Below are 8,033 nucleotides of genomic sequence, written 5' to 3'. Positions count from 1 at the left end.
AAATGAGAAGGACAATAGCGTTTATGCGAAGTTCTAGAATGGAAAATTCTTATTCCACATCCTATGTATAGATGACATCCTACTCACTAGTAGTAATGTTAAGCCGCCATTGGAGAAGAAGAAGTCTTTGTCCTCAAGTTTTAATATGAATGATCTTGGTGAAGCGTCATTGGTTCTAGGAATCAAAATTCACCGAGATAGAAGAAAATAGGGTATTAGGACTATCGCAAAGGCATACTTAGAAAAGATTCTAAAGAAATAAAGTATGCATGCGAGTAAACCTACGCTTGCTCCTATAGTCAAGGGTAATAGATTTGGGAACTTTAAGTGTTCTAGGAACTGATATGAGATCGATCAAATGAACATGGTTCCATATGCTTCAGCTGTTGGAAGCTTGATGGGTGTACAAGTACAAGTAAGAACTTACCCTGACGTAGTTTACGTATCCGAGATATTTTGGTAGAAGTCCAGTCCAGATATAGATCACTGGAATGGAGTTGAGAATGTCTTGTAATTTTGCAAAGTATCATAGGCCTCATGCTGAGTAAGAAAGAACAAGTACTCTCAAATAGTTGAGGGTACAAATCTTATGTCTTGGCGAGATGTGTAGTAAAATCCACAGTAGTTGCAAACACTCGTAGTTGGAGTATTATTGTGGAAAAGCTCCAAAGAAATTGTTGTGGTGTCATTAGTGATGCATACCATAGTATAGCTTGACATGAGGCTTAAGAAATAGGGAAAAGGAGGTTAAGGGAATTAGTACTCGGATTTAACAATGGTACAACAACAATAACAATTTAAAGTAAGTTAACTCCTAAGACAATAGGTTAAGTGTGCTGCCAAACACATTGACACTAAGTTATATGTTGTAAAGGAGAAAATCCAGAATCATTTGAAAGCATTGAGCGCATAAGTACCGAGTAAGTACTTATGGATCTACTTACCAAAGGCTTACCACCCAGTTCGTTCAGAGAACACACAGTTGATATGGGTTTACAGGAAAGCCTATGATTTCTAGATACTAAGGGCCTAGCTGAGTATCTGTTTCAAAACAGAGAGGTGCATTATAGCTGTTAAATCTAATGGTAACTAACCATGACGATGAGGCATGCTCTATGCACTGATCTGTGATGGAATGGGAAAAAGAAAAAGGAAGTTAAGTTTAAGTCATAAGGTGAGATCAAAGAGGAGAATGTTAGGTTAATCTCCACCAATTGGCCCTGGGCCCTTGATTTGCGCCCTGATCGGGGGCGCTCAGCCTTTCTACTGGCTGATGGGTCCCTGTCGTGCGGCATAATAAATAGGAGGTGGGGGCTGGGGCTCGAGATACGAGGTTCACCACAACCGCCAGCGCCCCACCATGTCCTAGCCCTAGTCTGATCTAGAAGGGCATGCTATAAGCGACGGGAAGCGCCATCGCCTTCGCCGTCGCCACTACACCGTGCCTCCACATCGCTACTACCTCGTCGGCGATGCCATGGCCACGACTAGCCTCTTGATGAGGTACATTAACATGTCCTTTATCTAAGTTGAGTTTTACCCACTAGATCTGCACCTAGAGGTTCTATCACTTCTATCAAGACGTAGTTACTACATAAGAAAAGTGCATGCTGCACACTACCACCAAGCCAGATACATCACTTGAACCAAAATCCAATAATAGCAGTGTTCCATAGATGTAGCTTCTATATCCAAATCACTAACCATAGTCTTGCTAAACTTATGATGACAAGAACAAGATTTGGAAAAGGAGCCATGCCCCCACTACAATAATTTAGGACCAAATATTTAAGAATTCCAAAAGACAGTAACATAAATAAAGTTGAAGTGCTAAACTAAAAGGAGTTCTATATCTACAAAGACAAAAAATGTCATTTTCTTCTCCAGTTCTCCCTGTCTTGCACCCCTTCTTTGCCACCCTTCTTTGCTCAACCTGATACCTCCTTTCCTCAAATGTCATCGTTATCGCTAATATCATTGGGCTCTGGTTGTGAGTAGTTTAAATCAAGTGCCATTAATGAATATGCAAAAAATAGATTTTGCAATGTGGCCTTCACCATTTCAGTGTATGCTGGACCTTTATCACCAAAACCAGTGTCCAAACGAAATGATACAAAACTGAGCTTAAACCTAGGATCTAGAACTACTGGAACACATATCTACAACAAGCATATGTTCCAGTATTTCTGAAACTTCAGTTTCATTTTGGTCGCCATAACTGCAATGGAAATATCTGTATTTGATTCCAAAGTTTCTATTTTTCCTTTGACTTCCCATAGTACATGGAAATAGTGGTTTGTTGTTGGGTATAATGTACCAGAAACTACATTTGTAGCTTCATAGATGGGTTTGAACACATTGCAAAGTAGGTCTGCCATGTTCCAATCTGTATTAGAAGGCTTGTCCATGTAATTAGGATCTTGTGACTTCATAACATCAAAGACTGCTCTATACTCTATTGCAGACTTCAGCATTAAATAAGTTGAGTTCCACTGAGTTGGAACATCAAGAGACGGTCTCTTCTCACAGGATATACCTAATTGTACAATGATTTCCTTGAAATGTTGTTTACGGGCTTGTGAGCTTCTAATGTGCTTGACACTATCTCGAATATGGATAGAAGCACCATCCATCACCTTAAATCCCTCCTTGACAATAAGGTTCAACACATGCGCTACACAACGCATATGTAGCAGATCACCATTTCCAAGCATAAGGTGTCTTTCTGAAAGATTTTCCTTAAGAAACCAACCATGTTGTTGTTGTTCTTTGCTTTATCTAATGTGATGCTAAATATCTTGTGCTCGAACTTCCATTCTTGCAAACACTTCAACAATGCATTAAACAAAGTAAAACCATCATGGGGCGAAGCTACAAGACCAAAACCTATTATTCTCTTCTGCAACATCCAATCATTATCAATGAAGTGGCAAGTAATGCACAAGTAACATAGGTTCTGATTTGAAGTCCACAGATCAGTAGTTAGACAGACCCTTGAATTTGAATTTTTTATAGTTTCCCGAAGGGCTAACCTTCGATCCTCATATGAACTTATAATATCCTCAACAACTATAGTTCTAGACACTATGGTAAACCAAGGATTTAAGGTAGCAATAAATTTATGAAATGGTGCATGGTCAACTAAACTAAAGAGAAGCACCTGCAATACGATAAAGTTGACCATGGCTTTACATGAGACCTCTTGGTCAAACTTCCAATTCTTCAGAGCTAGTGAATCAGGGGATAGTCCTGTGTTCATGCTTTCAACCAACTGGTTCATTCTAGTCCTTTCTTTGCACACTTTCAAATGCCTACGACAAGCACTTCTACCATTATCTCGAGTAGCAGACAAGAGCTCTAAACAATGAATGCATTTAGCTTGTACTATTAGATTCCCCTCATAATGTTACACGTCTGGTGTTTTAAACACTAAAATATGCCATGTCATCATATGCATTGCACATCATTCTTGTGTTAGTAAAAACTTTGATATGCATTCACTAAAACAAGTTTACTTTTATTATTATATGTGTTGACGTGTATGAGATGAATCAAGTTCATAACCTTAGTATTAAATTGGAATTCCAAAACCCTAATTTCCAGCATTTAGTACTACCTTGGAAAACCTAATTCTAAATCTAAGCACAATTTGGGGTTGAGCCTAAAAGAAAAGGTGTAGAGCTTGTCAATGTGTACAAAGTTGGTTTTTAGAGTTTTCAAAGTTGTTATATAAAATTTGAAGTAATTTGAAAGGGGATAAATTCTTAAAGTGTTTCCTTTTGATTTTAAACTTGCATTGTTAAATATAGACATAATTTGAGTATGATTATTAAAGCAAAGTTGTTGAACTTTGAATTTGGAGCAACTTTTATTTTTGGAGATTTTTGAGTTACCATACAAATTTGAAAGTAATTTGAAAAATGAAGTGAGTGGCAATTTGGTAAATATCTTGAACAGTGCAAGCAGGCAGGCTCTCACCGTTGGCAAGCTGCCACCGGCTTCCACGCGCGTCCGCGTGTGACACCTCTTGCTTCGATGTGTCCGCATTGCCGTTACGTGTCAAGAGCACCTCTCTCGCCGCTCTCTGCTCGCCTGATAAGTCTAGGAGCGCCCTCCTATCGCTCTCTCCTCCCCTCTGTTTCCCGTCAGCGCCGCCTAGCTCCGATGAGCTTGCGCCAGAGTCGTAGAGCCCTCCCAGCCTCAGCCAAGCACGTCACCATGATTGCCATCACCTAGCGCCTCCATATCACCCACTTGCGTAGCTTCTATCCCTCTGGTTTGCCCGACGTAACCTCATCTTCTCCAACTCCGACGAGGATCCGCCGAGATCTGTTCCACCTTGGACAGGTAGTTCGGGTGGGCTTCTTGCTTCATCTTTTGCTATTTCTTGATCTTCATTCTCTCGTGATGTTCATGAGCTTGATCGTTGATCATTTGGTCAGTTGCTTTCCTCAGAACGGAGCTTCGCCGTGAGTTCACGCCACCGCTATCGTCTCCAACGCCGACGACTTAGCTCCGCCTCACCTTAGCCATCATTCTCGCACGCATCAGCTTTGGGGTGAGCCACTGATCATGCCTATGTGATCTATTTTACCTCTACCACGCCATAGCCATGGGACCGTGGGACGCCGACGAGTTTTGTTCCGCCGTGCCACTATGCGCGTTGCTGCTAGTGTTGTGGAGTGTTGTTGGTTCAATTAAGTGCTCGGTTAAGTCCGTTAGGAGGTGCTGAGTACGCCGGGGACCTTAGTATTGCCGGCAAAGTCATAGATTGCCATCGCCATCTCGGTAGGACACCGCTGTGCCGCCATCGTTGTCGACAAGGTCTCTGTAGTAGTCTAGATGTTCAACCAGTACCATTAGTCGAATCGCAGCACTAGGGAGGTCATGTTGGTTCAATCCATACCACCGGAGACCTCACCGCCGGCGAGTAATCGCCGGTCAGAGGGCCTCGCCGCCGTGGTCAGTGCGGGCTGACCGGTGGGGTTACCCTGTCAGTGGCTGTTTAAGTGAAAATGAATTTTTCTATTTTGCAGAAATGGTTAAATAGTGTTGTGATTTGTTTATTTTGTGTAGAAATAAATAGAGCTCCAAAAATTATGAAATTTTTTGTGTGACCTCTCTAAGATGTGAACTATTTAGAAAAAAATATTAAATGTTACTTTTCAGTACATTTTGAATGTGATAAAAAATTGCTCAACTTAATTAATAAATGAGATTCCATGATTTTTATTGTCTTACATAATTATCCAAAAATTATGAAAATTGTTTTTCCACTTAGTTATCGTGTGATTAGCCTTCACAAAAAATTGGAGCTCATTTGGAAAAAGTTGATTTATTTCATAATTTTGAATTAATTAATTAATTAATTAAAACAAATAGTAAACCTTAATGACTTAGGTTTTGTTTGAATTTGGGATTGAGTGATGACCTTGGGTAATTAGCATAAAATGATCCTTGGTACTTTAAGTAAGTGTTTGAGTTTATGATCAAGTTGTGGTTAAGAAATGTTAATTAGTATAACCCCACTAAGGTCATTAGTGTTAATCTAAGTAAACCCTAGAGAAGGTTTAGTTAGTTGTTAGTTTGTAAGTATACCATGAAGGAAAGTTGTATTCAAGTTATTAATTTTTGCATCCATCGTCAAGCATCATGTTTTATATCTCGCATCATATTAAACATGACATTGTTACTACGTGTAGTGAACGAAAGTGAGAACTTGGTAGTCAACCAAGTTGTTGAGGAAGTCAACCCACCTGTTGAGGTCAGGTTTGATATATGTGGAATATCTCTAGAACCTGACTATTCTGATAATCAAGGCAAGCCCCGGATGCATTTAAACCTACCTTGTGTTTTATAAATTTATATCACGTTTATTATTAAATGTTGCATTAAGTGATTAGGAATTGAGTGGAAACCTAATTGATGCATTACCAACCTTATTTTTCCATATCAACCTTGTCACCAGCTTCAATTCGAGAATGCCTAATTATGCTTAGCCATGCTTAGACCGATAAAAGTCGGGTGATTACCTGTCACATGCGAGATATAAATGGATTTTTGGATATGATTGGTTATTTATGTTATCATGAGATATAATCATGTGGAGTAATAAATCTAGACCGGACGGACTTGGTGTATGAGAGCCATAAGACATGGATGTCTTGTGAGCGGGTTCTTTCTGCCTGTGTCAATTAAGAACTGTCTGTTGTTGAATTGCATGAGATGAGACTTTGTAGTACTGGCCACATACTCCAGTAAGCCTTAACTCAGCTATTCTATTATGAGAATGGCTACTCGCACACTAGGAGTGGAGAGATAGCGAGAGTAGCGTGTACCCACGTGGCAATAGGCTGGATTGGTGGAGTACTGTGCTCTCAGGTGGCGCGGACCCGTTCTTGTTTCAGAGGATCTGAGGGTAGGTTGATATATGTAGGTCAGGAACCTGCATAAGTCATGTGGTTGAGAATCCCCAGCTGGGTTATAATCGTTTCGAATCGTCGTTGCTCCTCGGTTATGGAGACTCAACTCACTGTTCATCATCATAGTTAACAAATGGAACTTGGGTAAGATTTGAGAAAGAGTTTGATATGAAGTTCATGATCTCTATATGGATCATGTCAGCTTTGTATATGATCTTTATGAAGATTTAAAATGTTGAAAGAAAGAATCTTGTTAGAGAGCTTTTATGCAAAAGAACTTTGATTCTTGCTAAAGCCTTACCTTGAATCTCCGAGCCTGCATTCCTAAGTCTTCTCCGTTTTTACGTTGGTTTAGTCTTGTTGAGTACTTTTGTACTCAGGGTTCTTTAACCCTTGTTGCAGGTGAGCCTCATGAGTAGGTCTGCTTTGGACCGTGCTGCATGACGGTTTTTCAAATTGATGATAACAAGTAAATATGTGGCCCTTGGGCAGGGCACTTTAATTGTGTGTTTTGTTTTATGTTACTAATACTACTCGACTACTATGGTTTGTAATAATAATCATACTTGGTTTGTAAGATTTAAAACAACTATTTTGTAACTAAGTTATTGTAAGACTTCCGCTATTTTACTCTGATGTAAATTATTGAATAAACTATTGTAATACTACAATGACTCTATAATGGATCCTGCTCGGAAAAATCGTGGATGATTCGGGTTTCCCGAGGACACCCGACAGGCTTCTTAAGTTACCGGGAACATATACATAGTCGCCAGAGGTCATTGGACAATGACAGGTGCATATGGGCCCTATAATTTAGGAGGTTCTACCACATATAAATAGGCTCAAATTATTTCCACACATTAGATCTAAGTTTACATCTCTTAATTGGTCTTGATGCATCTATACAATAAGTATGTAAGTATTGATTGGTACAAGCATTTACTAAAGTATACATAGTCAGTAACTAAAGGCATCTCATGCAGCAAGAAAATTCATCTGAAGGACCAGGACAGTAGAAATAGGACCCTAACCAAGACAGAACAAATCAACAAAGTCAAGACAGCAAGAAAAATTTGAGATATAAACTGGTTGCTTCAATATGTAGGAAGTTAAATCTAACCTAGGCCAAGATCAAGAGAAACAACCATTCTTGTATCATCAGATGAAGACAAAGATGATGATCTTGCAGATAGTACCAAAGACTGGCTCATCCTTGGTGACTGTAGCATTCTATTAAGTACCGGAGATCTCACATAATGCACACATGAAGCAGATGACTTCCTCTGCATTCCTTCTGAATGATTTGAAGCATTAACAACAGATGACTTCCGTTTCGATAGCAAGGACTTGATCCTATCCACGCTCCTTGATGCTGCATCTTTGCCAAGATTAGGAGAAGCAGCCATTCTTGTATCATTAGGTAAGGTTGAAGATGACAATCTCTGGTGTTTGGCTCTAGAGTGGCGCATCCTTGGCGATGCTAGGATCCTATTCAGTATCGGGGACCTCACAAATTGCACATTCGAAGCAGATGACTCCCTCCGCTTCTCTGTTGGAGGCTTTGGAGCATTAACAGCAGATGACTTCCATTTCACTAGCATTGACTTC

At 39.9% G+C, this 8,033-nt stretch overlaps 1 pseudogene; it reads right to left on the bottom strand.

Moving 5' to 3' along the window:
• Positions 1 to 2,159: 2,159 nt before the first annotated feature.
• Positions 2,160 to 8,033, bottom strand: part of LOC136479468 (zinc finger BED domain-containing protein DAYSLEEPER-like) — a 9,595-nt pseudogene continuing 3,721 nt past the window's right edge.

The sequence above is a fragment of the Miscanthus floridulus genome, chromosome 9 (genome assembly GCF_019320115.1).
Source record: "Miscanthus floridulus cultivar M001 chromosome 9, ASM1932011v1, whole genome shotgun sequence".
In the NCBI taxonomy this organism is placed as follows: Eukaryota; Viridiplantae; Streptophyta; class Magnoliopsida; order Poales; family Poaceae; genus Miscanthus; species Miscanthus floridulus.
The sequence above is the reverse complement of the archived record's forward strand: the minus strand, read 5'-3'. Positions and strand labels throughout refer to the sequence as shown.